Source organism: Rhinoraja longicauda, chromosome 4, assembly GCF_053455715.1.
Source record: "Rhinoraja longicauda isolate Sanriku21f chromosome 4, sRhiLon1.1, whole genome shotgun sequence".
Lineage (NCBI taxonomy): Eukaryota > Metazoa > Chordata > Chondrichthyes > Rajiformes > Arhynchobatidae > Rhinoraja > Rhinoraja longicauda.
In genome coordinates, this window is record NC_135956.1 from 22,509,626 (window position 1) to 22,526,297 (window position 16,672).

General features: G+C 42.4%; 1 protein-coding gene across 2 annotated transcripts in view; it reads left to right on the plus strand.

Annotated features, from left to right (window-relative positions):
- Positions 1-16,672, plus strand: part of LOC144593088 (putative Polycomb group protein ASXL3) — a 155,749-nt gene that overhangs the window by 97,115 nt on the left and 41,962 nt on the right. The window lies entirely within an intron of this gene.

Sequence of the window (16,672 nt, forward strand, 5' to 3'; positions counted from 1 at the left end):
TTCATTAACAATGCGGTGAGCTAAATATTTTTCTAGTTGTTGCTTCATATGATTGCATTGCAACTTTAAACCACAATTAAATTTGTTACCTATTGGGTAATTACTTGATTAAAACAGGAACTAATCAGCTTGCTTGGCAATCTATTCCAATTTTTGATCGAGCCTGAAGAAGGGTCTCGACCCGAATCGTCACCCATTCTTTCTCTCCAGAGATGCTTCCTGTCCCGCTGAGTTACTCCAGCATTTTGTGTCTACCTTTGATCAAGCCTCGTTGACAACAGAATAACTCCTAACATTTGTCCTATTTATCTTTCATAATTAAAAGTAGCTCGCATTGGTGATTACTTCAGTCAAGAGGTATGGTGAAATTGTAGGCAGAGCCTACCTAGATTAGCCTTATTTTAAACATCAATACAAAAGATCACACAATCTCACTTTGCACAAAATTTTGTTCATGTTTAAAATATGTAAGCCTTTCTGCTTTTGTGATTGAATTTAGGCAGATTGTGCTGAATAAACCATTTAACCAAGTGGAAACTCCTCTTAGAATTTATTGCATGCCAAATTTAATAGTCCACAGAAAAAAACCACGTAATAATCGACAACAATGAAGCACTGACAGATTTCCAGCTTGCTGTGCATGCGCGCTCTGTGATGCTGTTATAAGCATAAACTAGACTACATATAAAATATTTTTTAAGCCACAGTAGTTAAAAAGTGCAGAAAATGAATGGCTTGGAACCCATTGGTAGTCCAGCAAGTGTCTTCCTTGAAAGTTTATTAGTTCAGTAAATGCATTTCTAGGACAGCATCGATTTATTCAGCTACCTCCAACCGCTTGCTAGTAGATTTGATTAGTGACTACCATTCAGTCAAAAACAGTTCTGCCTTCTCCATAGCATCCTCTGTGGTAGCAGTTTGAAAGGATAGAAATATAGGCATAGAATATAGATGCAGGAGGAGGCCATTTGGCCCTTCGAGCGAGCACCGCCATTCATTGTGATCATGGCTGATCATCCACAATCAGTAACCCGTGCCTGCCTTCACCCCATATCCCTTAATTCCGCTAGCACCTAGAGCTCTATCTAACTCTCTTTTAAATTCATCCAGTGAATAGGCCTCTACTGCCTTCTGTACCAGAGAATTCCACTCATTCACAACTCTCTGGGTGAAAATGTTTTTTTCTCATCTCAGTTTTAAATGGTCTCCCCTGTATTCTTAGACTGTGGCCCCTGGTTCTGGACTCCCCCAACATTGGCAACATTTTTCCTGCATCCAGCTTGTCCAGTCTTTTTATAATTTTATATGTTTCTATAAGATCCCATCTCATCTTTCTAAATTCCAGTGAATACAAGCCCAGTTTCCAATCTTTCCTCATATGACAGTCCTGCCATCCTGGGGATTAACCTCGTGAACCTATGCTGCACTACCTCAATAGCAAGAATGTCCTTCCTCAAATTAGGAGACCAAAATTGCACACAATACTCCAGATGTGGTCTCACCAGGGCCCTGTACAACTGCAGAAGGACCTCTTTACTCCTATACTCAAATCCTCTCGTTATAAAGGCCAAGATGCCATTAACTTTCCTCACTGCCTGCTGTACCTGCATGCTTCCTTTCAGTGACTGATGCACTAAGACACCCAGATCACGTTGTACGTCCCCTTTTCCTAATTTGACACCATTCAGATAATAATCTGCCTCCTTGTTCTTGCCGCCAAAATGGATAACCTCACATTTATCTACATTATTCTGCATCTGCCATGCATCTGCCCACTCACTCAACCTGTCCAAGTCACCCTGCAACCTCCTAGCATCCTCTTCGCAGTTCACACTGGCACCCAGGTTTGTGTCATCTGCAGATCTGCTAGTGTTACTTTTAATTCCATCATCTAATTCATTAATATATATTGTAAATAGTTGCGGCCCCAGCACCGAGCCTTGCGGCACTCCACGCGCCACTGCCTGCCATTCTGACAGGGACCCATTTATTCCGCCTCTTTGTTTCCTGTCAGCCAACCAATTCTCTCTCCATGTCAATATTCTACCCCCAATACCATGTGCTCTAATTTTGCCCTCTAATCTCCTGTGTGGGACCTTATCAAAGGCTTTCTGAAAGTCCAGATATCCTACATCTACTGGCTCTCCTTCATCCATTTTACTTCCTTTAAAAAAGTTCCAGAAGATTAGTTGAGCAGGTTTTCCCCTTCATAAATCCATGCTGATTTGTACCAATCCTTTTACTGGTATCCAAATGCGCCGTTATTACTTCTTTAATAATTGACTCCAACATCTTCCCCACCACCGATGTCAGGCTAACTGGTCTATGATTTCCTGTTTTTTCTCTCGCTCCTTTCTTGAAAATGCACAGGAACTGATCCTGAATCTATAGGACATTGGAAAATAATCACCAATGCGTCCACGATTTCCAGAGCCATCTCTTTGAGTACCCTGGGATGCAGACCATCGGAGCCTGGGGATTTATCAGCCTTCAGTCCCATCAGTCTACCCGATACTATGTAGTAAAATAACTGCAGATGCTGGTACAACTCGAAAGTATCACAAAATGCTGGAGTAACTCAGCGGGCAGTCAGCATCTCTGGAGAGAAGGAATGGGTGACGTTTCGGGTCGAGACCCTTCTTCAGACTGATGTGTCTCCACCTATGTCCTTTCTTTGTCCCGCCCCCTCTGTCATCAGTCTGAAAAAGGGTATCGACCCGAAACATCACCCATTCCTTCTCTCCAGAGAGCTGTCTGACCCGCTGAGTTACTCCAGCATTTTGTGATACCCAATACTATTTATCACCTAATGCAAATTTCTTTCAGTTCCTCTGTCTCCCTAGATCCTCCTGTCCTCTAGTACATCTGGGAGATTGTTTGTGTCTTCCTTAGTATGGATAGAAATGAGAAATTGTAAGGGTAAAAAGATCCTAATGGGAGTTATCTATAGGCCCCCAAACAGTAGCCTCGACATAGGGTGCAAGTTGAATCAAGAGATAAAATTGGCGTGTCAAAAATGTAATGCTACGGTGGTTATGGGAGATTTCAACATGCAGGTAGACTGGGAAAATCAGGTTGGAAATGGACCCCAGGAAAGAGAGTTTGTAGAGTGCCTTCGAGATGGATTCTTAGAACAGCTTGTACTGGAGCCTACCAGGGAGAAGGCAATTCTGGATTTAGTGTTGTGTAATGATCCTGATCTGATAAGGGGACTAGAGGTAAAAGAGCCATTAGGAGGCAGTGATCACAACATGATAAGTTTTACTCTGCAAATGGAAAGGCAGAAGGGAAAATCGGAAGTGTCAGTATTACAGTATAGCAAAGGGGATTACAGAGGCATGAGGCAGGAGCTGGCCAAAATTGACTGGGAGGAGGTCCTAGCAGGAAAGACGGTAGAACAGCAATGGCAGGTATTCCTGGGAATAATGCAGAGGTTGCAGGATCAATTTATTCCAAAGAGGTGGAAAGACTCTAAGGGGAGTAAGAGACACCTGTGGCTGACAAGGGAAGTCAGGGACAGCATAAAAATTAAGGAGAGGAAGTATAACATAGCAAAGAAGAGTGGGAAGACAGAGGATTGGGACTCTTTTAAAGAGCAACAAAAGTTAACTAAAAAGACAATAAGGGAAGAAAAGATGAGGTACGAGGGTAAACTAGCCAATAATATAAAGGAGGATAGCAAAAGTTTTTTTAGGTACGTGAAGAGGAAAAAAATAGTCAAGGCAAATGTGGATCCCTTGAAGACAGAAACAGGGGAATTTATTATGGGGAACAAAGAAATGGCAGACGAGTTAAACCGTTACTTTGGATCTGTCTTCACTGAGGAAGATACACACAATCTCCCAAATGTTCTAGGGGCCGGAGAACCTAGGGTGATGGAGGAACTGAAGGAAATCCACATTAGGCAGGAAATGGTTTTGGGTAGACTGATGGGACTGAAGGCTGATAAATCCCCAGGGCCTGATGGTCTGCATCCCAGGGTACTTAAGGAGGTGGCTCTAGAAATAGTGGAAGCATTGGAGATCATTTTTTAATGTTCTATAGATTCAGGATCAGTTCCTGTGGATTGGAGGATAGCAAATGTTATCCCACTTTTTAAGAAAGGAGGGAGAGAGAAAACGGGTAATTATAGACCAGTTAGTCTCACATCAGTGGTGGGGAAGATGCTGGAGTCAATTATAAAAGACGAAATTGCTGAGCATTTGGATAGCAGTAACAGGATCATTCCGAGTCAGCATGGATTTACGAAGGGGAAATCATGCTTGACAAATCTACTGGAATTTTTTGAGGATGTAACTAGGAAAATTGACAGGGGAGAGTCAATGGATGTGGTGTACCTCGACTTTCAGAAAGCCTTCGACAAGGTCCCACATAGGAGATTAGTGGGCAAAATTAGGGCACATGGTATTGGGGGTAGGGTACTGACATGGATAGAAAATTGGTTGACAGACAGAAAGCAAAGAGTAGGGATAAATGGGTCCCTTTCGGAATGGCAGGCAGTGACCAGTGGGGTACCGCAAGGTTCGGTGCTGGGACCCCAGCTATTTACGATATACATTAATGACTTAGACGAAGGGATTAAAAGTACCATTAGCAAATTTGCAGATGATACTAAGCTGGGGGGTAGTGTGAATTGTGAGGAAGATGCAATAAGGCTGCAGGGTGACTTGGACAGGTTGTGTGAGTGGGCGGATACATGGCAGATGCAGTTTAATGTAGATAAGTGTGAGGTTATTCACTTTGGAAGTAAGAATAGAAAGGCAGATTATTATCTGAATGGTGTCAAGTTAGGAGGAGGGGGAGTTCAACGAGATCTGGGTGTCCTAGTGCATCAGTCAATGAAAGGAAGCATGCAGGTACAGCAGGCAGTGAAGAAAGCCAATGGAATGTTGGCCTTCATAACAAGAGGAGTTGAGTATAGGAGCAAAGAGGTCCTTCTACAGTTGTACCGGGCCCTGGTGAGACCGCACCTGGAGTACTGTGTGCAGTTTTGGTCTCCAAATTTGAGGAAGGATATTCTTGCTATGGAGGGCGTGCAGCGTAGGTTCACTAGGTTAATTCCCGGAATGGCGGGACTGTCGTATGTTGAAAGGCTGGAGCGATTGGGCTTGTATACACTGGAATTTAGAAGGATGAGGGGGGATCTTATTGAAACATATAAGATAATTAGGGGATTGGACACATTAGAGGCAGGAAACATGTTCCCAATGTTGGGGGAGTCCAGAACAAGGGGCCACAGTTTAAGAATAAGGGGTAGGCTATTTAGAACGGAGATGAGGAAGAACTTTTTCAGTCAGAGAGTGGTGTCAGCCATGATCGCATTGAATGGCGGTGCTGGCTCGAAGGGCTGAATGGCCTACTCCTGCACCTATTGTCTATTGTCTATTGTCAAAGTACCTGTCCAACTCTTCTGCCATTTCCTTGCTCCCCATAATAATTTCACCTGTTTCTGCCTTCAAGGGACCAACATTTGGCTTCACTAATCTTTTTCTCTTAACATACCTAAAGAAGCTTTTACTATCCTTCTTTATATTCTTGGCCAGCTTACCCTCGTAATTTTTCTTTTCACCCCGTATTGCCCTTTTTGTTACCTTCTGTTGTCCTTTGAAAGTTTCCCAATCCTCTGGCTTTCCATTACTCTTTGCTATGTTATACACCTTTTCTTTTAGTTTTATTCCAGCCCCAACGTCCCTTTTCAGCCACGGTTGCCTCTTACTCCCCTCAGAATCTTTCTTCCTCTTTGGAATGGAATGAACCTGCATCTTCCGGATTATGCCCAGAAATTCCTGCCATTGCTGTTCCACTGTCATTCCTGCTAGGATCCTTTTCCAGTCGACCTTGGCCAGCTCCTCTCTCATGCCTTCATAGTCCCCTTTGTTCAACTGCAACACTGACACTTCTGATTTAACCTTCTCCCTCTCAAATTGCAGATTAAAACTTATTATGGTCACTACCTCCAAGCGGTTCCTTTACCTTATTAATAAGTTCCCTTATTAAATCTGGTTCATCAGACAACACTAAATCCAGAATTTCCTTCTCTCTGGTAGGCTCCAGTACAAGCTGCTCTAAGAATCCATCTCGGAGGCATCTACAAACTCCCTTTCTTGGAGTCCAGAACAAACCTGATTTTCCCAGTCTACCTGCATATGGAAATCTCCCATAACCACAGTAGCATTACCTTTTTTACATGCCAATTTTAACTCCTGCTGTGCAACTTGCACCCTATATTCAGGCTACTGTTTGGGGGCCTAGATAACTCCCATTAGTGTCTTCTTACCTTTACAATTCCACAATTCTATCCACAGCGACTCTACATCGCCAGTCCCTCTGTCACCCCTCGCAAGGGACTGAATTTCATCCCTCACCAACAGAGCTACCCCACCTCCTCTGCCCACCTGCCTGTCCTTTCTATAGGACGTATAACCCTGATCCCAATCCCGATCCTCCTGCAGCCACGTCTCTGTAATCCCCACAATGTCATATCTACCAAACTCTAACTGAGCCTCAAGCTCATCCACTTTACTTCTTCTCCTTCGTGCATTCATATATAATACTTTTAATCCATTACTCACCTCACTTTTCACATCGATTCCTATTACACTTGGCCATACTCTCCTATCCCTTTGTGAGCTTTCTGTCCCGTTAATTCTGGTGCCTTTCTTAACTTTTCCTATACTCTCTTTCCCTTTAACTCCATCCTTGTCTATCGCATTTGTCTCCCCTCCCCACTATTTAGTTTAAACCCACCCATGTAGCAGTGGCAAACGTGCCTGCCAGAATGCTGGTCCCCCACCTGTTGAGGTGCAACCTGTCCCTTTTCTACAATCCACCCTTATCCCAAAACAGATCCCAGTGGTCTAAGAATCTAAATCCCTGCCCCCTGCATCAGCTCCTCAGCCACACATTCAGATCCCCTATCTCCCTGTTCCTGCCCTCATCAGCACGAGGAACTGGAAGCAAACCGGAGAAAACCAGACTGGAGGTCCTGCTTTTCAGCCTTCTTCCGAGCTCTGTAAAGTCAGGCTGCAGAATCTCTTTCCTCTTCCCGACGTCATGCTCTACGACATCCCGCTGCTCACCTTCACCCTTGAGCCTGCTCTGCAATCGGTCTGTGACGATCTGGACCCTGGCACCATCGTCGAATCCCGCCTGTTGCCGCAGAAACCCCTGACTGTACCTCTCACGATGGATTCCCCTACTAGCACGGCTCTGCCTGATGTCAGTCTCTTCGGCTTTGCTTCAGCGCCACGTTTTGACTTGCAGACCTGCCGCCGCTCAGACTGGCAGTGTCTTCTGTCCCGAGAGGATGGACCTGTTTTCAAGGGGTACATCCCCTGGGGTCTCCTGTACTCCAAGCTTCCTTCCCTTCGTCATTGTCACCCACCTTCTCGCTTCCGGTATCTTCGGTGTAAGGATCTCGCTGTAGGTCTTTTCCAGAGAACTCTCATATTCCTGGATGATCCTGAGGTCATTCAGTTGCCTCTCCAGCACACCAACACGGTCCTTCAGGATCTGAACCTGGACACACTTTTCAAAGTTATAGCAGCCAGTGGCACCAGCGATGTCCCTGACCACCCACATCCTACAAGCATCACACTGAATCAGCTTACCTGTAATTTCTTCACAGCGTCTCACCCTTTTGGCGTAGTCTCCTTCCTTAGCCACCTCGCCGAAGACTCTCGAGCCAAAGACTCGAACTTTTCCCACAAGGCACTTCTCGAGCCAAAGACGTGCACTTTTCTCACAAGGCACTTCCTTCAACAAGGCCGCTCTCCGACAGGCCATTCCCCTAGAGCAAATCTTGCTTATATTGGATGACAAAACTCCCCAAGAGATTACCTTTTCAGCCAATCCCCGCACTCACTCCTTCACCTGCCACTCCTCTGCCGAACTTGAAGGTATGTGTTGCAGGCTGGCCCCGACTGTTTTCTAAATCACCCACTCCTGAAAAAACACTGAAAAACTCCCCAAGAAATCACCTTCTCAGCCAATCCCTGCACTCACTCCTTCACCTGCCGCTCCTCTGCCCACCTTGAAAGATATCGTATTGTTACCTCAGTCTTGCTTCTCTCGTTTTTTAGCTTCAGGGGCGTTTCTACATTACGTCGGGCCACTTGTTATTTAGTGACAATTAGTTTTGAAATGTCCTGACCTGACTTCAGATTGCAAGTTTAATTTATAGAAAAATGCCCGAGGACCATCTGACTTCCACCTTGGTATCAAAACCACATTTTCAATATTTAAAACTTGTTGAAACTTCAACAAAAACATCTTGTTTGAAGATATCAGAGAAAACTAAAAAGGCTTCAGGCATTCTTATCTCTGAATTGACACTTGAAATACCTGCACACAGTTAACATCTCTATTAGGGTCCTCGATTTTAACTATTTTCAGTGAATACAGTGAACAATATTATTGATGTCCATGGATGTCTGCTAAGGAGGAGAAGATGGGAGGTCGATGGATGACCACCACAAGATTCTTACTCCCAATGAAAGGTTAACACCCTGAAATGATAACTCCGTTTTCTTTCCCAGTTGCTGCCTGACCTGCTGAATATTCTTCATTGTTTCTGTTATTTTAGATTTCCAGCATCTGCAGTTTTTTTTGCATTATGACCTCTAACTGCTTGCTGGGGGGAACATTGAAATTACCAAATTAGTTACATTCAGTAATGCGAATTAAATTATATTTTAATGTGCTGCCAAGCAGCATTTTATGGCTCAGTAAGAAGCAATGGTGTGTGTAGAGCATGGCAAGGTGCCAGCCACAGTGTAATTTCATGTAAGTGAATGTGTCAGATAAAATTCTGCAGGAGATATAAGGAATTCTATCATTTGTAAATGTTAGCAGATGTTTTCAGACTGAAGCATTTACAGAACCATCTTTCTGGTTCAGCTTCCATAAAGAAAAGGAGAGATTCCAGGCTCCATGCTGTGCAAAATCCAAGCTTGGAGACATTGAGAGCTTGACATTTACACAAATTTTCCGAAAGATCTACATGAAAACTGTGACTGGGTACAGGAAGGAGATAGAGAAGTTTGTGACATGGTGTCAGGACAATAACCTCTCCCTTAATGTCAACAAGATGAAGGAGCTAGTTATTGACTTCAGTTCAGTTTAGTTTAGTGTCACGTGTAACGAGGTACACTGAAAAGCTTTTGTTGAACGCTATCCAGTCAACGGAAAGACAGCACATGATCACAATCGAGCCATTTACTCAGTCTAGGTACATGATAAGGGAATAAAGTTTAGTGCAAGGTAAAGCCAGCAAAGTCTGATCAAGGATAGTCTGAGGGTCACCAATGAGGTAGATCAATGCCTGATAACAGCTGGGAAGAAAATTCAGGATGTATAGTAGAGTATAAGAAAATAACTGCAGATGCTGGTACAAATCGATTTATTCACAAAATGCTGGAGTAACTCAGCAGGTCAGGCAGCATCTCGGGAGAGAAGGAATGGGTGACGTTTCGGGTCGAGACCCTTCTTCAGACTGATGTCAGGGGGGCGGGAAGAGTATATGCCCCAATCAGCAATAATGGTGCAGATAGAGTTATAAGTCTTGCAGCATGGAAACAGGCCCTTAGGCCCAACTAGCCCACACCGACCAACATGTCCCATCTACACTTCTCCCACCTGCCTGCGTTTGGCCTATATCCCTCTCAACTTGTCCTATCCATGTACCTGTCTAAATGTTTCTTAAACATTGCAATGTGAAAATGGTTGAGACCTTCCAGCTTCCTTGGTGTTAATATTACTGACAATCTGTCATGAACTAACCACATTACTGTGACAGCCAAGAAGGAATACCAACACCTCTACATCCTGAGGAGACGACGGAAATTCGTCATGTCTCCAGTGACTCTTACAAACTTCTACATGCACCATAGAAAGGGTACTGTTGGGTGCATCGTAGCTTGGTTTGGGAATAGTTCTGTCCGGGACCACAAGAAATTGCAGAGAGTTGTGGATGTAAGCAAGTTCATCACACAATCACACAGGCCAGTCGTCCCACCATTGACTCCATCTACACCTCACACTGCCTCGGAAAAGCAGCCACCATAATCAAAGATGTCCCACCCCGATCATTCCTCCTTCTCCCTGCTCTCATCCAGCAGTAGGTACAGAAACTAAAAAGCCCACACCACAAGACCCAGGAACAGCTTCATTCCCTCCATTATAAAGCTTCCGAATGGTATCCCTTCCATAAGGTAGAGTACGGTTTGTTTCACCTCTACCCCATTCGGGACATTGGGTTTTGTTTAAGGAATTAAAGCGCCACAATGTTAAGAACTATATTGTGCGCTCTTCCACTTTGCTCCACCAATTGTAATACCAGATCTGTTTGGATAGCATGCAAAACAAAGCTTTATGCTGTACCTCAGTAAACATGACAATAATAAACGTAAACCTAAACATTTTGACCTGCTTGTACATTGACCTTCATGTATCAATCTCACCTATGAGCACCTATCACCTGAGCTATCATCACTACTTGTCATGCCTACAGATAACACACATTGATTCACCACATGGTGGTCTCACATCTGAAGTATACTCCACTGGGCATGGAATGCTGTTGGATGCCAATTTCAGGTCAAATAAAAAGATAACCGACAGACACTTTGCTCAGCACATCAATCTGGCTTGATGTGAGCTTCTGGATACCTTAACGAAAAAAAACCCACGGTATACATATTCACGGTGAGGAGTCATGTTAGTAGTCCATCATATATCATCAGCTTCCTCAAGATCAGAAGAGATTGTGGGATGATTGGAAAGTAAACCAAGAGAAGGAACCAATGTGAGCACATTGTCAACCGCAACAATCGCTGTGCCATTGCTAAGCACTGACTCTGTGCAACTGCAGTCTGCCTTCTTCAGTCTGAAAAAAGGTTTCCACCCGAATCATCACCTATTTATGTTCTCCTGGGATGCTGCCTGACCTGCTAAATTACTCCAGCACTTTGTGTCCTTTTGTGTACGAACCAGCATCTGCAGTTTCTGTTGTCTGCCATTGCTGGCTGTGGTTCTGTAACACATTTCCTGTAAAGAAGAGGGAAGTTTTTTGCAATTTGTTTGGCTAATATGCCTGCCTTAATTGAAATAGAACTGATATTAGAAATTAATATTGTAACAGTGTGAGGATAATGGATATATTTTTATTACATGAGCGGTGGAGTTGTATAGCATGAAGCAATGTGAGAGTGTAATGCTGGAATTTGTTGATGTATTTACTGAACGTGACACTGTGCATTAAATAGTTTCCAGTTCTGCATCTAGATTCAGACTTGGATGAGAATGTAGGGGATAAGATGAATACGTTTGCAGACAACACCCAAATTGGTGGAATCATAGATAATGAAGAAGGTTGTTTAAAGATACAATGAGACATAAATAAGTTGGGTAGTTGCGCAGAGCAAAGACTGGTGAAATTTAATCCTAAAAAATGTCAAGTGATGTATTTTGGGGAGTGTCAAGGGTAGGACATATGCCACGAATATTATGATCCTAGGGAGTGCTGAACAAAAATAAATAGTGGAAGAACTCAGCCCCTGTGAAAAAAGAAATCGGTTACTGTTTCGAGTTGACTAGACTTACAACTCTACAAAAGTTCTACAAAAGAATCCTGATATACATGTCTAAGGAGTGCTGAAAGTGGCACCATATGAAAGACAGCAAATAGGATACTTGCCCTCATTAGCAGGGGCATAAAGTATACAAACTGTGTGGTCTTCGTACAACATTGTTGTAAAACATTGGTTGGGTCATAGCTGGAGTTCCATATGTAGTTCTGGCCATCACACTAAGGGAAGGATGTAATTGCATTGGCTAGGATGCAGAGAAGGCTCAACAGGATGACTGCATATGCTGTTAAGGAAGCTTATAAATCCACTAAATTAACACAACAATTTGCTGATGCAATTATTTTAAAGAATGTAAAATTAAAATAATAATTATCTATCAATATAATATTAGACAATCTAATTGTAATGTTGATTTCAAAGCAATCAGTCATATTTTGTTTGCCAAAGAAATCTGAACCTTTTCAAATTGCTGCAAATGTTGGAAATCTGAAATCAAAATGTGCAGTGAGAAATAGAAATAATAGAGCCATAGTGTCATGCAGCATGGATACAGATTCTTTGGCCCAAAGCGTTCATGCCCCCTTTGTCCCATTTGCCCATGTTTGCCCATATCCCTATGCTCCTTTTCATGTACCTGTTCAGGTGTCTCTTAAATTCTGTAATAGTACCTGCCTCAATTACCTCCTCCGGCAGCCCATATACCCACCATCCTCTGAGAGAAAAGGTTGCCTCTTAGGTTCCTATTAAATCTTGCCAACCTCACCTTAAATCTCTGGTTCTTGATTCCCGAACCCAGGTAAAAGTGTGCATTCACCTTATCAATTCCCCTCATGATTTTATACACCTCTATAAGATTAGCTCTCAGCTTCCTGAGCTGCAAGATAATCTCGTCCTGACCTGCCTAACTTTTCCCTGTAGCTCAAGCCTTTAAGTCCTGACAACATCTTCATAAATCTTCTCTGCATTCTTTCCAGCTTAATGCCATCTTTCCTATAGCAATGTGACCAAAACTGAACACTCCACAGTACTCCAAGATGCTGCCTGACCCACTGAGTTATTCCAGTACTTTGCGTTTACACTGTACTCCAAGATAAGGTTTCCGGTTGATTATCACACCCAGCACTTTGCTGAACTTTGTCTCGTCATGATTGTTTAACTATGCCTCACAAATGCATTGCAATTCCCTTTTACCTCCAGTGAAGATCTTGGAGTTTCCTACATCAAAGTATGATGGAATATCTTCATTATCTGTTTTGCAATGAATGAAGAAGATGGCTCACCATCAGCATTTCCAGAGCAGCTCAATCAAGGCAAAAAGTGCTGCCCTGCATCTTACAATAAAGAATAGAATGTAGGTCACATACCTAAGATAATTAGATTTCATAAGAAAGCATCTTTTACTTGGAAACAATTAATAAAGAGTGACTGTATCAGGGGTCTGGGTCAATAGAATCCTTGAATCTCAGTAATGCAGAGCTAACCCTCGACTAAAACACTAGAGCAATGCAGGAGTCAGCAGTTGGCCCATGTGTAAGGTCAGGTGTCCAAGGATACTGGGACATTATCAGAGGTTAGGTTTGCTACACCAGCATCCCAAACTCAAAGTTAAAATGGGATCAGGGTAATAATATGACATTTGGTCGCCAGTTAATCCATTGAGGCCAAGCCCCTACTGACTGCCTGGAACAGACAGCTGAATCCAGTAGAGATGGCAGAAGTGGAAGTGCATTGAAAATGCTTTAACTACACCTCCTATTTTAACCATCACCACTTGCACCAGTTACAGCAGTTGGACCCTTAGAAGCTATTTTTAAGAGCCTTAAGACAGCTATTAATAGTTTTTCCAAATGAACATCTACCAAATAACATCGTACACTATTAAACTGAAAATCTGTTTGTTATAGCAGACTAATAATTATTCCACTGTTCTTCAAATGAATTTCATCAGGCTTGTGATTACTTCTCCTACACCCCTCATAACATGGTTACTGATTTGGTTGCTATGCAGTCTTATAAAAATCATGTGCTCTGCATCCTACGATGCCCAGGCTGCTGCTATGATGAAGTCAGCCTGGGGCCATGACAGCTTGGTTGTAGAGCTGTGAAATACTCTGCCTTAAATAGTGCACAATGATATGAAATAAGTATTTTATCAGAATATGTGATAACTTTTCATTCATTTCATGTGTCAGTGATTTTACTAGATTATTAGTAGCATCAAAACTATAGATGGGCCTATCTTTTGGTTCTATAACTTATAGCTTACTGCTGAATTTAACAGATGATAATAAAAGCAATATGAATATGGAATATAACAAAAGCAAAAAGCACAGTGGTGCAGCGGAAGAGCAGCCTCCTCAGAGCGCCAGAGACCTGGGCCCAATCCTGGGTGCTGTCTGTGCGGAGTTTGTACATTGACCCTGTGTCCACATGGGTTTTCTCCAGAGCTTCGGTTTCTTCCCACATTCCAAAGACGCTCAAGTTTATAGGTTAATTAGCTTCTGTAAATTGCCCTTACTGTGTAGGTTTTGAAAGTGAGATAACATGGGTGATCAATGATCGGCGTGAACTCCATAGGTCGAAGGGCCTGTTTCCACTCTGTATCTCTAAACACAGACAGTGCAGACATGATGTAAAGACAGAAAATGTTGTCTGCACCCAGTAGATCGGTCAGATCATCTCTCGAGAAAACAAACGAGCCACCATCATAGGACATGGGTTTAAGATGAGAGGGGGAAGATTTACTAAGAACCTGAGAGGCAATCTTTTTTACATAAAGGGTGGTGGGTATATGGAATGACCTGCCAGAGGAGGTAGTTGAGGCATTTGGACAAGTACATGGATAGAAAAGGTTGTGAAGGATATGGGTTAAACGTAGTTAGGTGGGACTAGTGGTGATGGGACATCTTGGTCGGCATTGGCAAGTTGGGCCAAAGAGCCTCTTTCCATGCTGTCTGACTCAATGACTCCAATAGAGATAAGTGAAACCTTGGGATTACCTTAAATATTTTGGGAAATAGACTAGATAAGTATCATTCATTTTGTATGCCTCGAAAGGTATTTTTTAAATTTGGGTCAACACCATGGTACAGCTGGTCGACCTGCTGCCTCACAGTTCCAGAGACCCAGGTTCGATCCTGACTTGGGATGCTGACTGTGTGGAGTTTGCACGTTTTCCCCATGACCTCATGTGTTTCCACTGGGAGCTCCAGTTTCCTCCCATATCCCAAATTGTGCGGGTTTATAAATTAATTGGCCTCTGCAAATTTCCCCTGGTGTGAAGGGAGTGGATCTGACAGCGAGATAACCTAGAACAAATGTGAACGGATGATCTATAGTTGACGTGGACTCAGTGGTTGAAAGGGCCTGTTTCAATGCTTTATCTATCTTTCAATCTATCTTTCACTTTTAGATTTAATAATTAACTATGCTTTTGACTGTCTCTAGTTACTATCACTTCATTTCAGTCGTCTAATTCTTTTCAGTTCTACTTAACTCTTTACACATTATTTACCTGTTTTTGAATAGTCCGTGGCCCAAACTCCAGTCAGCTGCCAACAATGATCCCTGACACAGTCTTCTTCCGGTGAGCTGGGTGCCAACTCATTTACAAGGCCCATTGCAGTACAGGGCCTATACAATCACAGCTGACAGGTCCTCTCCTTGGAATTGCTTGAAAGCTGGTTTAGGCTCCCCAGCCACTCAAGCACTGACTCTCAAGCAGACTGGCTATCCCTGATGTTTGCAAATGTTCAAAAGCTAATAAATATTAAATGACGTTAAAATGATTTGCGGTATTAAAATATTAAAAAGATTAAAACATAAAACATGAAGAAATTGTTAAATTTATTTATATCTAAATTAAATGATAAAGCAGATAACATTTTATATACGTGCTTCTGCAGCTTGATGGAATTTAAAACCACTGGGTACAGCATCACAGGGGAGCTGAACCATTTAAGTTGTAGATGAGTTGAAATCTCTTCCTTCAGAAGGTCATGAATCCTGAAATTTCCTACCCTACGTCACTGAATGTATTCAGGGAGGATGGAATAGAATTTTGGACCACAAAGGGGAATCAAAGGATATAGATTCAGGCAGTAGAATTGTGCTCGAGCAGCTCAACTTTGTTCTTTGCAAGTGACGAGGAAGGCTTAGTGAGCCATATGATCAAATCGTGCTGCTGTTTGTGAGGCTTTTGATTTTTGTTTTATTTATATTATGAAATGTTTGCCTTCATCCATTTGTCTGTATTTTTTTTTGCAAGATATTAATGGGTTATTTATAATCTGTGCTTTCTACTTTCTGGATTTTGGAGCTGTGAGAATTCTGTAGGTTGATTGGTTATTTAGTTATTAGCCAGTTTGATGACTTCACTTTTCTTGAAAGCCATCAATCCCCAACCGATAGTGCAGACAGTGAGTTGAATGGGAAACAAGAATTTTGAGGGAGAGAAAGGGGGAGGAGATGATCCCGGGATCCACAGTAAGCCTAAAACACGTAAAAAACTCACAGAAGCCCAAAATAAATATTAGGAGTACACCACCTCCCGGATCACCCAATACCAACAAGCATCTCCTGCCTCTCCCATGGATGAATCTACAGGTCCTGCATTGGCCTTGTCGGTTGCCTCAAAACCCAGAGAACTGGAGTGGAAACTCAAATAAGAAACTACAAATAAGAAGGGATCATCATTGTATTTATGGTTTTCCATTGATTATTTAAATTCATTTTAAAAACTGGTGATTATTGTCAATCAGACTTCTGACTCAGGGGCTGAATCTGTGATCTGCAATATCCCCAGTTACTAAATAGCTTTTCATGCCATGTTTTTAAATGTGTAGTCGAATATAATAGTTTATTGTCAGTGTCTGTGATTTTAACAGCTGTGTGTCATGTCATTTAATGAAAAGTCCAAGTTAATCCAAATAGGCTCATTGATAATTCTATGATTCACAATGTTGCAGGCTAGAATATTAGAAAAATTATCTGAATGCTGTGAATTAAATCTTCCCTAAGTGCCTTGGAATTGTTAAAAGCAAAATGTTTCTCTAAAATCCAAAATTAAAATTTCCTAATTTTAT